Genomic DNA, 17,384 nt, shown 5'->3' with positions numbered 1-17,384 from the left:
GGGGGGAGGGTGAAGTTTCGGCCATTAGGGTTGGCTTTGGGAGGGAAATTAGTTTGAATTTGAAGGTAGGTAGGGTTTTTGGGGAAGAGAGGATGGATGTGAGTGGTGAAGAGGTGATGGGGAAGAGTGATTGAGTTGATTGGTGAAGGGTATTTGGGGAAGAGAGTCATGAAAAGGTGTGAAGAGGAGAGAAGAAGGGTAGGTGGGGGTCCTGTGGGGTCTACAGATCTTGTGGTGATCCTATGGGGTCCACAGATCCTGAGGTGTCAAGAATTTTTCATCCCTGCACCTTTTAGACATGTAAAACATCCCATACATGCAATCCTGGCGTTTAACGCCAGACTACTGCCTGTTTCTGGCGTTAAACGCCCAATTGTTGCTTTTTTTTGGCGTTTAACGCCAGGTAGATGCTTGTTTCTGGCGTTAAACGCCAGCTTGGTGCCTGTTTCTGGCGTTAAACGCCAGACAGATGCTTGTTTCTGGCGTTTAAACGCCAGACTGCTCTCCTCCAGGGTGTGCTGTTTTTCATTTTATTTTTCATTCTGTTTTTGATTTTTTTTTTAGTAGTTTTTGTGACTTCACATGATCATCAACCTAAAGAAAACATAAAATAACAATAGAAAATAAATAAATATAATTAAATAACATTGGGTTGCCTCCCAACAAGTGCTTCTTTAATGTCAATAGCTTGACAGTGAGCTCTCATGAAGCCTCACAGATGTTCAGAGTATTGTTGGAACCTCCCAACACCAAACTTAGAGTTTGACTTTGGGGGCTTTGGTTGACTCTGTAGTGAGAGAAGCTTTTCATGCTTCCTCTCCATGGTTACAGAAGGAGATCCTTGAGTTTTAAACATAAGGTTGTCCTCATTCAGTTGAAGGATCAATTCTCCTCTGTCCACATCAATCACAGCTCCTGCTGTGGCTAGGAAGGGTCTTCCAAGGATGATGGATTCATCCTCATCCTTCCCAGTGTCTAGAATTATGAAATTAGCAGGGATGTAAAGGCCTTCAACCTTTACTAGCACGTCCTCTACTAGTCCATAAGCCTGTTTTCTTGAGTTGTCTGCCATCTCTAATGAGATTCTGGCAGCTTGCACCTCAAAGATCCCATGTTTCTCCATTACAGAGAGTGGTCTGAGGCAATGTCAGTTGATCCAGATCACTCAGTTCATTGATGAGCAAGGGAGGTTCATCTTCCCAAGTCTCATTACCAAATAATTTGGCATTCAGCTTCATAATTGTACCAAGGTACTTGGCAACTTGCTCTTCAGTGACATCTTCATTCTCTTCAGAAGAAGAATACTCATCAGAGCTCATGAATGACATAAGGAGGTTCAATGGAATCTCTATGGTCTCTAGATGAGCCTCAGATTCCTTTGGTTCTTCAGAGGGAAACTCCTTGTTGATCACTGGACGTCCCAGGAGGTCTTCCTTACTGGGATTCACGTCCTCTCGCTCCCTTGTAGGTTCGGCCATGATGGTTAAATCAATGGCCTTGCACTCTCTTTTTGGATTCTCTTCTGTATTGCTTGGGAGAGTACTAGGAGGAGTTTCAGTGACTCTTTTACTCAGCTGGACCACTTGTGCCTCTAAATTTCTAATGGAGGACCTTGTTTCATTCATGAAACTTAAAGTGGCCTTAGATAGATCGGAGACTATATTTGCTAAGCTAGATGGATTCTGCTCAGAATTCTCTGTCTGTTGCTGAGTGGATGATGGAAAAGGCTTGCTCTTGCTAAACCTGTTTCTTTCACCATTACTTTAAAGTCTTGTTGAGGCTTCTGTTGATCCTTCCATGAGAAATTTGGATAATTTCTCCATGAGGGATTATAGGTGTTTCCATAGGGTTCACCCATATAATTCACCTCTGCTATTGTAGGGTTCTCAGGATCATAAGCTTCTTCTTCAGAAGATGCCTCTTTAGTACTGTTGGATGATTCCTTCAATCCATTCAGACTCTGAGAGATCATATTGACTTGCTGAGTCAATATTTTATTCTGAGCCAATATGGCGTTCAGAGTATCAATTTCAAGAACTCCCTTCCTCATAGGCGTCCCATTATTCACAGGATTCCTTTCAGAAGTGTACATAAACTGGTTATTTGCAACCATGTCAATGAGTTCTTGAGCTTCTGCAGGCGTTTTCTTTAGGTGAATGAATTCATCTGCAGAATGGTCCAGTGACATCTTTGATAGCTCAGACAGACCATCATAGAATATATCCAGGATGGTCCATTCTGAAAGCATGTCAGAAGGACACTTTTTGGTCAGTTCCTTGTATCTCTCCCAAGCTTCATAGAGGGATTCACCATCTTTCTGTTTGAAGGTTTGAACATCCACTCTAAGCTTACTAAGCTTTTGAGGAGGAAAGAACTTGGCTAAGAAAGCTGTGACCAGCTTATCCCAAGAGTTCAGGCTATCTTTAGGTTGAGAGTCCAACCATATTCTAGCTCTGTCTCTTACAGCAAATGGGAAAAGCATAAGCCTGTAGACCTCAACCCCATTGGTCTTAACAGTATCGCAGATCTGTAAGAATTCAGTGAATCAATCACATTAATTGTTAGTATTAAATTCGAAAATATGAAATAGAAATAAGAAAAAGATTTTTGAAAATCAATTTGAAATTTTCAAAAATCATGAAAGAAAAATGAAAAAGATTTGATTTTTTGAAAAAGATTTGAAAAAGATAGAGTTTTTTTAAAATGAAAATTTGATTTGACTCATAAGAAACAACTAATTTTGAAAATTTTTTGAAAAAGTCAACCCAAATTTTCGAAATTTTATGATAGAATAAGGGAAAGATATTTTTTTGATTTTTTGAATTTTTAATGATAAAAGAGAAAAACATCAAAAAGACTCAATGCATGAAAATTCTGGATCAAAATATGTGATGCATGCAAGAACACTATGAATGTCAAGATGAACACCAAGAACACTTTGAATGTCAATATGAACACCAAGAACTTATTTTTGAAAAATTTTCAAGAAAAGAAAACATGCAAGACACCAAACTTAAAAATTTTTATTCTTTAGATATTAATGTTTCAAGAATGCATATGAAAAACAAGAAAATACACAAAACAAGAAAATATGAAGATCAAACAAGAAGACTGGCCAAGAACAACTTGAAGATCATGAAGAATGCAATGCATGAAATTTTCGAAAATAAATTTTTTTTTTGAAAATTAAAAAGATGCAATTGACACCAAACTTAAAACTTGACTCTAGACTCAAACAAGAAACACAAAAATATTTTTGATTTTATGATTTTATAAATTTTTTTTTGGATTTTTCGAAAATTATTTTGGGAAAACGAAAAAGAAGAATTTTTTTTGTATTTTTTGAAAATAAGAAATAAAAAGCTCAAAATTAAAATAAAATTACCTAATCTGAGCAACAAGATGAACCGTCAGTTGTCCAAACTCGAACAATCCCCGGCAACGGCGCCAAAAACTTGGTCTACAAAATCGTGATCGTTCATTCCTTGGTAACGGCGCTAAAAACTTAATACGCACGTTCATAATTTTATTTCTTTTTCACAATTTCGATACAACTAACCAGCAAGTGCACTGGGTCGTCCAAGTAAAAAACCTTACGTGAGTAAGGGTCGATCCCACGGAGATTGTTGGCTTGAAGCAAGCTATGGTCACCTTGTAAATCTCAGTCAGGCGGATTCAGATAGTTATGGAGATTTGATAATTAAAAGATAAATAAAACATCTCAAGAATGGCCGTCCATGGGTTCTAACTTATACCACGAAGATTCTAATATCTCGGACTCGGTCCTCTGTATTAGATATCTAAGAGATACTCATTCTAGCTTGTTTGCATGTAGAACGGAAGTGTTTGTCAGGCACGCGTTCATAGGTGAGAATGATGATGAGCGTCACATAATCATCACATTCATCATGTTCTTGGGTGCGAATGGATATCTTAGAGAAGGAATAATCTTGAATTGAATAGAAAAACAGTAGTACTTTGTATTAATTCATGAGGAACAGCAGAGCTCCATACCTTAATCTATGAAGTGTAGAAACTCTACCATTGAAAATACATAAGTGATAAGGTCCAGGCATGGCCAAATGGCCAGCCTCCAAAACGTGATCAAAGGATCAAAAGATAATCCAAAGCTGTAAATACAATAGTAAAAAGTCCTATTTATGCTAAACTAGTTACTAGGGTTTACAGAAATGAGTAAATGATGCAGAAATCCACTTCCGGGGCCCACTTGGTGTGTGCTTGGGCTGAGCATTGAGTTTTACATGTGTAGAGGCTTCTCTTGGAGTTGAACGCCAGTTTGTAACCTGTTTCTGGCGTTTAACTCCACTTTGCAACCTATTTCTGGCGTTTAATGTAACGACCCAATTTTCAATATGTCTAGATCATACCGGAAACTGAGCGCTACCAATTTGTCTTCCTAATTATTATCTATTGTTTATCATATGAGCCTGATTCATTGTTAAAAACGTAGTTAATTTGCGAGGTATATTTTTTTTTGAAAACGTTTGGATTAATAGACAGAATCATTTATAATCAATTCACAAATAATAACAGATAAAACAGTTATAAACAACCACACATAAATATATCACAAGTAGTTGACAACATTCGGTGATTTAGCCTTTATTAGAATATAGACTGTTAGTTAGAACGCCCCTAGATATAGCTAAATAATATCTATATACATGTATATACACACAACATCCCAGGTCCTGACCTATTCAAGAGGTCCCTAAGCTGGCACCTAGGCTAGCCTAGACTCTATACTCACCTAGTCCCTCTAAACTACTAAAGCGAGGGAAAGTACGTTCTAGGTCTTCAAAACTCAAGTCAGGTGGAACGTCATCAAAAGATAGAACATCATCTGCTACTCCTCTGCACGATCAGACTTTTCCACAGGACGTCTCTCTGGTACCTCATGAAGTAGCCACACAATAGGAATCTCGTACACAGGATTTAGGTTAAAGTGCGCATACGAACGGGGTGCAGACGTTGGCTGGTCTCACAGTATCTACATATAATCAGAGAACGATATTCACCCTAGACTCAGAAGACTATCTAGAGCAGAATCCTCTTCTTGCGAACGGTCATCAGCGAACTATGGTAAGGTACTCTTACTTCCATCTGAAGGGGGAAGGGAGAGAGAAGGGGTAAGAACTGGGGAGTTCTTAGTAGGGCCGGGGTTATTAGTTACGTTCATTAATTCTATGTTGTTTAGCAGACTATTAGCAGAATACAAAGAAGCAGTAATTAGAAAACACAGATAAGGAGAGAAGATAGAGAAAACAGATAGCAGAACACAAACAGAAGAATACAAGAAAATAACACAAGCGCAGAGAATGGAATACAAACAAGGAAAGCATACATTCATACCACAATCATAACAAAGGAAATGCGCAACCAAGTATGATGCATGTCTAGCCCTAGTGCAGGTAATGAGCTCATCTGTCGGTTACTAACCCGCTCCTGACGTTATCCAGCAACCTCTGTCTGGATAAGGCTTTCCTGTTGGCAATATCCACTGCAAGCAACCTTTGTCTTGCAGGGTAACCACTGCAAGCAACCTTTGTCTTGCAAGGCGGCACTTATTAGCCGATATACGCCCAACACACTCACTGTAAGCAACCTCTGTCTTACAGAAGCACAACACACTCACTGTAAGCAACCTTTGTCTTACAGGAGCAACAACACACTCACTGCAAGCAATCTTTGTCTTACAGGAGCACACTAATCTCGATACCTCTGTAAGCAACCTCTGTCTTACAGCAAAGCATTATAGCAAGGTATCCCAGGAAAGCGTTCTCAGTGGTCGTACCACCATCTATCTGACTGCCTCTCTGCGGCAGATTCTTACATAATCATTCTCATTATCATCATTCATCATCATTCTCATTATTCATCATCATTTTCACATTCTTATGCAGTACCTCTTTCTTTCTCTGTTCAATCATATTGTACAAACTTTACATCTTTCACTTTTACAATATCCTGGCTCAAACTTTCACATTCTTAAGCAGTACTTCTTTCTTTATCTGTTCAATCATACTTTACAAACTTTACAGCTTTTACTTTTACAACATCGTAACTCAAACCATTTCTCTTTATCACATTACTCTTTTCTCTTTGTCTTTTTACTCTGCTCTGATTACTCTTTTTTCTATATCTCTTTACTTTTCTCTGGTTACTCTGTTCTCTGTGTTTCTTTACTCTGCTTTGATTTCTCTTCAAAACATATGTATTTAAAGCTTATGTAAATTTCGGTATGAATAGTTATCCTGTCCCAAGTATAGGTTCATTAAGTCTATACTGAAACAATTTAACTTTTCATATAATACCTAACCCTATTCGCAACTCAAGGACTAACTATGTTGCCCTAGTTCGTTCACTAATCTCTGTCTGTTTTTCTGTCATTAAAACTTTACAGACTTTTCTTTGGTTTCTGTCTTTTCTTTAACTTTTTATCTTTCATTTATCTTTGCCTCACTAATATGTTCTTACCACTCCCTAAGTGTTTTATGAAGGTAATTATGAGATTCTGCGCTTAAAGTTGTCTTTCTAAAGCTTTTACAAAAAACTACCTTTTCCGCATTATTTTATTATTTTTATTAAAATATTATTTTTAATTAAATATTATTATTTAATATTTTATTATTATTTATTATTTTATCATTAAATTTTCGAAAATTAACTTACTTTTACTTTTAACCTTTAAAATTCACTTTTTACCACCCGTAACTTTTAATATTTCTACTTTTACCACCCTAACTTTAAGAAATTACCAAATAACCCCTTAAACACCAAAAATTTTACTTCCTTGCCCTTTCTAAGATCTAAGGCCTGTTCTTCATTGTTCTTCATCACACTCAAAGTGTTCTTCATGTTCTTCATAAATTCTTCAGATTCTTTCTCTGTTTTTACCCGTTTTTCAGTCTTTTCAGCAACCGATTTTTACCAAAATTCATAATAAATTAGCAGCCACTAAAATTCCATCTTTTCTACATGATTTCAACACAAATTGAACCTCAATTTAAGCTTAGGGTTTCGTTTTTCCAGCTGCCCAAGAACATGAACTTTAAAGCTTGAATTTCATCAAATTTCATCAAAATTTCACCAAATTTTCACCAAGAATCAATCATATATGCAACCAATTTTTAGCACAGCCAAATCATACAACATTCACACAACTCAAACACAAATAATCAAGATTAATTTTGTGACACCCTACCTGGTTTTGCTGCTCCTAATTCAGTTAGACTTTCAGGTGGTCCTTAAGCACTTTTTCCTCCTAAATCACATCAAGAACAACTTTAAATCCAAAAACTCTCAACTGACCAAATCTCGCTCAGTATGTTAGGAAGATATATCTCACCTTATACCTGCTGGAAATTCACGTTTCTTGGCCCTCAAGTCAAGTTAAGCATGATTCCTAAGGAAGAACATCAAGAAAACACATGTTTTGCATGGTTTTCCTTGAAAACCGAATTGAAATGGGAAAGGAACAGCCATCTCACCTTATTTCCATCCTTGATAAGTTACATGGTTATGTAGAGGAAGAAGAGAGGATCATTTTGATGAAATCGGAGTTTTGATTTGAGTTTTAGTTCAGAAGAAATCAAGCTTTAAAGATTAAGTGTTCATGAAAGTTTCTCTCTTTTCTCTCTTGTTATTTTCGGCCAAAATGATGAAATGAGACAGCCTTGGAGGTCTTGGGGGTGTAAGGTGAGTTGTGATTGGTTGGCTTGGAGGTGGATTAAATAATATTAAAATATCTCTGGTGTACAACTACTAAAACTAGGTGTATCGGAACACTAGTAAAAACATCTCTAAAAATTATTTTCTGAGCTACTAGCATAAATGACACTAGTAACATATTTATTATGAGAATAGAACATGTATAATGAGGCCTTAGCATTGCTAAATTCATCAAAGAGTGCTGGTGCTAAGCTGCACCAGTAAACCGTAAACCCGGTTAAACCGATTTTCTGTTTTTAACAAAAACAGACCAGGTAACCTTATAATGTCATTCAAGCATTTTCTAATACTAATATAATACTAATATTATACTATTATCTCTCTTCTATCATGAATCGAGTTTGGTTCATCAAATTGAGACTATTTACGAAAACTAGAATCAAAACTCCTAATCGATACAGTTCAAAAACTAGGTTCTTCGGGACTGCATTATCGAGCTTGCCTCAGAAAAGGTTCTAGCTTAAGGATGACATAATGACAATGAGGATTGAGATGCTTGATGATACAGCAGAGATGTTCCCTTTACTGATCTTCTGGAGAAATCCGTACTTTCAGAAAAGATCTCATGTACTCGAAAATCAAGATTGTTACATTTAACTCCAGAATGCAGCATGGAACTGGCGTTCAATGCCAATTTGCGTCATCTAAACTCGAGCAAAGTATAGACTATTATATATTGCTGGAAATCCCTGGATATCTACTTTCCAACACAATTGAGAACGCGCCATTTGGAGTTCTGTAGCTCCAGAAAATCTACTTTGAGTGCAGGGAGGTCAGAATCCAACAGCATCTGCAGTCCTTCTTCAACCTCTGAATCTGATTTTTGCTTAGGTCCCTCAATTTCAGCCAAAAATACCTGAAATCACAGAAAAATACACAAACTCATAGTAAAGTCCAGAAATGTGAATTTTAATTAAAAACTAATAAAAATATACTAAAAACTAACTAAATCATACTAAAAACTAACTAAATCATACTAAAAACTATGTAAAAACAATGCCAAAAAGCGTATAAATTATCCGCTCATCACATAGCAATCTCAACAGAAAATCATTCACATCATAGGCATTAATCCATTTGCATTAATCTACTAAACTTATCAGGTATTCAAAGCCCCAAAACATTTTCTTATTAAAGCAAACCCTACCTCAAAGTCGAACCCCTTACAAGTTAACACGTCAAGAGTCCTCTTTCTATTCTTAACTCGCGGCAGCAACCTCATTGATTCCCAGGCAGTATCAGTAGAAATAATCAAGGTTCACAGCAACGACAATTCATCTGACGTAAAATTGGAATTAACGTGAAATGGATATTAAACTAAATTACAACATAATTGTCAATAAAGTATTGCGATAAAAAGGGATGGAACCAAATAGTCTCACTGCGAGAAACGAAGCAAAATGACACCGCATTGGCTTTTATTTTAATTATACAATTTCCGAAACTCGCCCTAGGATATGAACATCGCGAAATTCTCAATAATTATAGCTGAATACTAGCGATAAGGGTTTCAAGGCTCGAATGACTCACTGCGGCTAGAGAGGAATGAGACAACAGAGCGACAGCAGCTCCGACAAATACCTCGAGTGATGGCGGCAACCCGAATCTCTGATAATAGCAGCTATACAACCACGCAGTGTCAATAATCTTCCCGGAATCAAAAGAACAGTAACCAAACTCAAAACTCTTACCGGCAGTGAAAATCGGCTGTGGTAGTGGCATTTCCCAACGCCAAAGGCACGGTGGCGCGGCTGATTTCTCCTCTGGGAATGGCTATAACAGAATCAGCTTCTTTTTCCTCCGTTCACAATCCCAACGAAAGCCACAATGGTGGTTCTGGGAAGCTCTGGTGGCAGTGGAAGGCCTCAGTGTCAGCCTAACGGTGATGGTTACGGCTCAAAATGGATCTAGAGCAAGGTTAGAGCAACAACAACAGCAGTTCTAGCAGCGGCGGCAGCGTCTTCTCAGATTCCAGAAATTAGAAGCAGAGGCAGAACTGGCGAGCCCTCCTCTTCCAGCGGCGGCTTGGTGAGACGCGGCAGTAGCAGAGTGCAACATTGGTGGCGATGGCTTCACGCAGCGACGACGTCTTCCCTCTTTCCCGCGAACTCGACGGCTTCACTCTCTTCTCAACGGCAGCGAGCTCGTAGCAACGGTTGGACCGTGATGGATCTGACAAGAACGAGACCCTCGGCGGCGCAGGATGTGACGGAGCTGGCAGCGGCAGAGCGCGATGGCTCCCCTTCTTCCTCGCGTCATCTTTATTTCTCTCACCTGCGAGCTTGACAGTAGTGGCCATGGAAGCTCCTCGTACGGCGGGGGTGAGTGGGTAGGTGCGGCGACTGTTCTGTGGGATGGCGGCAATGGCTGGGCAGCGGTCACAGCGTGGCTCCTCCCTCTCTTCCCGATCCCCTTTATCAAGCTCTATTCTCTATAATTTTTTGTTTCTGAAGTTTTACATTGAAGAGGATGAAAGGGGGGTAGGGTGCGGCTGAGTGTGGTGTGGGGATAGGGTTAAGATTTCATTTTTAGAAAATTAGGGTTATGGTTAGTTTAGTAATTTCAAATAAAAATGGGAATAATATAGTAATTGAAACCCAAATTAAATCCAACACTAATTATATATAGAAAATACTATTTGCTCATTAATTTTACAAATTACTTTCAATTAAATGCTCAAATCCAAGATTTAGAGGTAATACGATTAATTTTATTTATTCATAAAAACTAAAGTATTAGATTCCAAAATCTTAATTAGTTAAATCAGTTCATATAAAATTCATATTATTTTGCAATTACTAAACTTTATAATTTAAATATAGAAAAACTCAATAATTGTAAAATTGGATAAGGATCTTAATTTATTTCAAATTCAATTAATCGAAACTGTTTTTAATTATTTTTAATAAAATAATTTCTGAAATTAAATCTGTAAATAAATATATTATTTGAAATTTGTTTATAATAAGACATTTCAAAAGTTCTAGGTCTTACATCCACGCTTACGCGTGGCATGGAATTTTTAACTGTGCGTACGCGAGTAGCCGTATGCGTACGCGTAATGGACCAGCATGCATGTCCACGCGTACGCATGGCCCACGCATACGCGTGACATGGTGTACCAACCTACGCGTACGCATGACAAGAGGATGCGCGCGCGAGCTGCCTTTTTACACTCCCACGCGTACGCGTAGTCTCTATTTCAGCAAACATGATTTTTCTGAGTTTTAAACCCTATTTCAAACTTCTAAACCTCTATTTTCATTCTTCTAGTCATAAATAATAGTATTAAGTTTGATAATCAAGTGAAGTTAGAAAATGGGGATAACTTAGAGGTGAAGTAAAGCTGAAAAGATGATGAATTGACTATGAAATTGTATGAAAGACTATATATGATATTTGGCTTGAATAATCAAATGATTTGAGATACAAGATTCCCTGGGTAAGGTACCGTGGCTTGCCACCACGTGTACCAGGTTGAAAACTCGATACTCTATTGACTCTACAACATAAGGGTGACCGGGCACTTATAAATTCCTGGGAATGTTACTCCCATTGAGAAATATTGATTATTTGAGAAAAAGCTATGCATAGACTCTTGGGGATGCACGTCGAGGAACAGTCCAAAGGTCTAGCAAACCGGACTTGTCGGGTTGGCTTGATAACCGACAGTTGAGACTCTTCAGCTATAGGACAGGCATGCATCATGTGCATATCATTTGAATTACTTGTTTGTGCATTAACTGGGTGTGCTTAAGTGTATTTGCTATGTTAAATGTATATTTGCTACCTGCAGTACTTGTAACCTTCTTGTCTTTGCCTTTATCTGCTATTTGTCTGTGATATGTTGTCGGAGATGGAGGTATGGTGGAAAGGCGGTAAGACTAGATTTAAGATTAAGTTAGGCTTAGATACTCTTAGAAAATCACCTTTTATGGCTTCTATTTAATACTTTAAGCTTTGTAATCTGAGTGTCGGTATTCTAGGATTGCCTCTGGCATTCCCAGGACCTTATATCTTATATGTGTGGCACCTTTACCATGCTGAGAACATCTGGTTCTCACCCCATACGTTGTTGTTTTTCAGATGTAGGTCGAGAGGCACCTTGTTAGGCGTTTGGACTTTTGAAGCGAAGTGGTTATCGGGTTATTTTGTTGTACAGTTATATATATATATATGTACTTAGTTTCCTCTCCGCATGACTTGATCCTTTTCACCCTTTTAAAGGCTTATGGAGAGACAGAATTTTTGTTTATGTAAATTTGGGTTTTGGATATGTATATATATGTGTATATATTCTCCGGCCAGCCTTGACTTCGCGGGCTGAGTTAGAAGCTTGCTATTTTGTATCTTTGGCCCTGTATTCTTGCTTTTGTTATCTTATAACTGGTAGCTATAGTTTCCTTAGTACGCAAGTTAACTCATTTTCTGAGCGTTGCATTTTTATTTCGCGATTTTTATTTCTTCTGTTCTTCAAGGCTCCCAGTTTATTATATTCTTTCTGCTATTATATGTACACTTTTTATTTTAGAGGTCGTAATACCACATCACCTCTGTTTTACGACTTAAGCGTAAAGCTCTGTGTAGTAGGGTGTTACACGGGATACAAAGAGGAGCAACGTGATTTCACGCACGCGTTATGTAATAAGTGACTTGTATGACTTATATGCCAAAAAGACTTGTGTGTGTAGCAGTACTCGTCAGATAATAGAACTAAAATTTCAGTCTTTATTCTTAAAATTTTAGTCCCTTCAGACTTCAATACCTCTAGAAAATAAAAACATATAAAACTAAAATTTTTAAAAATAAACTGAAATTTAACTAATAATTTTTTTCAAAAATATTTTTATTCAACTTTTTAAATTTCTATTCTACTCTTTTTACCACCGCAGAACATATCTCTAACAAAAAAAAGGTCAAAAGCATAGGGACAAGGACCGATGGCACAGAGAACGATGATGCAGGAGTTCAACGAAGGAGGGAAACCAACTACATAGCAAGCTCGACGGCACAAAGAATGAACGATGATGGAGGGGTGAAGACGACTCAATGTTTGGTTTTAAAATCGTAATACTCTAATGATTTATTAAATTTTTACTTCCAATATAAGATGGATTAGGCATTTCATAACTAGATGATTATTGTAGGTTCATATTTGTTTACTAGTTTAAAATTGATATAAAGCAAATTATGGATAATGGTTCTTGCTACAGGAGTTAAAGGTAAGTGGCGGGTTAGGTCAATGAATATGTTTAGTGTTATTTTTTAAATTGTGAAGTAAGGGGAAATGATTACGATTTAGAAAAAAGATGAATACCTAACTGAAAATAACTATGTTAACGAGAAGGAATTGTGGGAAGGGAGATGGAAGAGGCATAAGGAAGTGGAAGGGTACTGAAAGAGGAGGGAAGGTTTATTTTATTTTTAAATTTTTTATTTTAAAAAGGTATTTTAGTTATTTTGTTTGTTTTAGTTTTTGTATTTATCTTTTATCAAATAGAATATAAAAATATAACACAATTTGTATAGTTTACACCAAACACAATAAAAATATATTTTAGTATTTGTCTTTCTGTCTCTATTAGCTAGCTTCAGTCTCTCTTCTAAACACATTCTAATAATATTTTTTTTTAAAATTACCCTCATTCAATTTTTTAAATTTTGATTCTATCTTTGCCTCCATAGAGTCTTCTTCTTGCTCACATAAAAAAGATCCATTTTCTCACTTTCTTCTTCTTCTTCTCATTCCAGCCGGCGACTGCCTTTTCTTCAGGAAATTCAGATCTCGCTGACCTCACTTCTTTCCGCTTCCTCCTTGTTGTCGCAGCCTCGCCTCCTCCTCTTCTTTGTTGGCTGGTGCTTGATGGCTCACCTCAACTCCAAGCGCGATTCGCTAAAATTATCTCCTCTCCTGTCGGGCCTCCTCACTCAGTCCCAATCATTTCGCCTCCTCATTTTTTAACGCTTTCTTCTCTGAAACACTTAGTAACCTATCTAATAATTCTTCTTCATCCTCTTCTTTCTCTTTCTCTCTTATATTTTATTTTATTTTTTTTTAATTTTTTATGATCTTAGTTACCAAGTTGCCATGTTGATTATATTGGAGATGAATCTCGTGTTTAGATTTAAGATTTTGTGAAATCATTGATTATGTTATTAGAATTTTGTATTTATCTTTTTTAATTTTGATGTATGTACGTATTATTTAGTTTGTACCAGTCTATCCATCAAGTTGAAAGCTTAATGACTAATCTTTCAAATATTATAGAGGCATAAAATAGATAATTTTTCCAAATAAATTTTATTCTCATTTTTCAGTAAGTATCGAACTTAAAAGAGATAATTAAACTCCATGTAGGTATATATTTGTTGAGTTCCCCATTGGTAATATATTTGATTCTTCTAGAAAATCTTCATACTATACAATGTAGCTTCGCAAAATTTGGATTTTAATCAGGAGGGATTGATATATATGAAAATTTTGGTAATAAAATTCACCGGAGCCGTCAGAAGAAGATCATCGTCATTATTTTTACTGTTTGCTATGTTTTGGATCTTAAAATGATTATAATTAGTGTAATTTTTTACTTGTATGAGATTTCTCAGTCAATAATATAAAAAAAAAATAGATTTTTTTTTCTATTTCTATTGTTTTTGTTATATTCTTTCGATCAGTAAAGTGTTATAAGCTTTAGTAAAGTTTCATACTCATGAAAAGTTATTTTTTTTTTTTGTGTTATAAATAAATAGTTATAATTAGTGTAATTTAATGTTGTTATTTTCTTTGATTAATAAGGGTAATTTAGTAATTATTCTTGTTTCAGCTTTTATATTTATCTTAAGTCAAATAGAATTCAAAAATACAATTCAATCTTATACACCTTAAATTAAATAAAATACAGAAACTCAATTAAATTTTTGTATCTCAATTTCTATCTTTTAGTTTCTATCTTTTAATTTGTATCTTCTTTAAAAAATCAGTCTTATAATTTTATGACCCACTTTTTGTTTGTTTTTTTCTTTTTGGGCCTACAAATTTAACAACTGATGAGCGGATAATTTATACGCTTTTTGGCATTGTTTTTACATAGTTTTTAGTATGATTTAGTTAGTTTTTAGTATATTTTTATTAGTTTTTAAATAAAAATCACATTTCTGGACTTTACTATGAGTTTGTGTGTTTTTCTGTGATTTCAGGTAATTTCAGGCTGAAATTGAGGGACTTGAGCAAAAATCAGATTCAGAGGCTGAAGAAGGACCGCAGATGTTGTTGGATTCTGACCTCCCTGCACTTAAAGTGGATTTTCTGGAGCTATAGGAGTCCAAATGGCACGCTCTTAGTTGCGTTGGAAAGTAGACATCCAGGGCTTTCCATCAATATATAATAGTTTATACTTTGTCCGGGTTTAGACGACGCAAACTGGCATTCAACGCCAGCTCTCTGCCCTATTCTGGAGTTAAACGCCAGAAACAGGTTTCAAAGCAGAGTTAAACGCCAGAAACAGGTTACAAACTGGCGTTCAACTCCAAAGAAGACCTCTACACGTGAAAGCTTCAATGCTCAGCCCAAGCACACACCAAGTGGGCCCAGAAGTGAATTTCTGTATCATTTACTCATTTCTGTAAACCCTAGTAACTAGTTTAGTATATATAGGACCTTTTACTATTGTATTGACATCTTTTGGATTATCTTTTGATCCTTTGATCATGTTAGGGGACTGGCCATTCGGCCATGTCTGGACCTTGTTCTTATGTATTTTCAACGGTAGAGTTTCTACACACCATAGATTAAGGTGTGGAGCTCTACTGTTCCTCATGAATTAATGCAAAGTGCTATTATTTTTCTATTCAATTCAAGCCTATTTCTTCTCTAAGATATCCATTCGCACACAAGAACATGATGAATGTGATGATTATGTGACGCTCATCATCATTCTCACTTATGAACGCGTGCCTGACAAACACTTCCGTTCTACATGCAAACAAGCTTGAATGTGTATCTCTTAGCCTTCTGATCGTGAGATCAGAGTCTTCGTGGTATAGGCTAGAACTATTGGCGGCCATTCTTGAGGTCCGAAAAGTCTAAACCTTGTCTGGGTATTCCGAGTAGGATCTGGGAAGGGATGGCTGTGATGAGCTTCAAACTCACGAGTGCTGGGCGTAGTGACAGACGCAAAAGGATTACTGAATCCTATTCCAGTATGATCGAGAACCGAAAGATGATTAGCCGTGCGGTGACAGCGCATCTTGGACCATTTTCACTAAGAGGACGGGAAGTAGCCATTGACAACGGTGATGCCCTAGATACATCTTGCCATGGAAAGGAGTAGGAATGATTGGATGAAGATAGCAGGAAAGCAGAGGTTCAGGAGGAACAAAAGCATCTCTATACGCTTATCTGAAATTCTCACCAATGAATTACATAAGTATCTCTATCCTACTTCTATTTTAATTATATTTTAATTATTAAAACTCTATAACCGTTTGAATCCGCCTGACCGAGATTTACAAGGTGACCATAGCTTGCTTCAAGCCGACAATCTCCGTGGGATCGACCCTTACTCATATAAGGTTTATTACTTGGACGACCCAGTGCACTTGCTGGTTAGTTGTGCGAAGTTGTGACAAAGTGTGTGAATTACGTTCCGAGCACCAAGTTTTTGGTGCCGTTGTTAAGGATCACAATTTCGTACACCAAGTTTTTGGCGCCGTTGCCGGGGATTGTTCGAGTTTGGACAACTGATAGTTCATCTTGTTGCTCAGATTAGGTAATTTTATTTTAATTTTAAGCCTTTGTTTTTGTTCTTTTTATTTTCGAGAAATTTTCAAAGGCTAGTAAGCCATGTCTAATTCCTACACCGGAGCTTTAGACTAACATTGCATGATTTCTGGAATCTTTATTAAAAATTTTGAGTTTCTTATTTTCTTTTTCCAAATAATTTTCGAAAAATCCAAAAAAATTTAACAAAATCATAAAACCAAAAATATTTTGTGTTTCTTGTTTGAGTCTAGTGTCAAATTTTAAGTTTGGTGTCAATTGCATTCTTCTTATTTTCGAAAATTCATCATTTGTTCTTCATAATCTTCAAGTTGTTCTTGATGAATTTCCTTGTTTGATCTTTGCATTTTCATGTTTTGCATCTTTTCTTGTTTTTCATATGCATTTTCAATTTGTTAGTGTCTAATTATTGAAAATTTCTAAGTTTGGTGTCTTGCATGTTTTTCTTTTCTTAAAAATTTTTAAAAACATGTTCTTGATGTTCATCTTGATCTTCAAAGTGTTCTTGGTGTTCATCTTGACATTCAAAGTGTTCTTGCATGCATTATTAGTTTTGATTTTAAATTTTTATGTTTTGCATCATTTAGTTGTTTTTATCTCTCATCATTAAAAATTCAAAAATCAAAAAAATATCTTTCCCTTTTTCTCTCATAAATTTTTGAAAATTTGAGTTAACTTTTTCAAAACTTTTTAAAATTTAGTTGTTTCTCATGAGTCAAATCAAATTTTCAATTTAAAAATTCTATCTTTTTCAAATTTTTTTCAAAAAAAAATTCAAATCTTTTTCACTTTTTCTTTCATAATTTCGAAATTTTCAAAATTTAATTTCAAAATCTTTTTCTTATTTCTATTT

This window comes from Arachis ipaensis, chromosome B10 (assembly GCF_000816755.2).
Source record: "Arachis ipaensis cultivar K30076 chromosome B10, Araip1.1, whole genome shotgun sequence".
Taxonomy (NCBI): Eukaryota; Viridiplantae; Streptophyta; class Magnoliopsida; order Fabales; family Fabaceae; genus Arachis; species Arachis ipaensis.
This window is presented reverse-complemented; position numbering follows the sequence as displayed.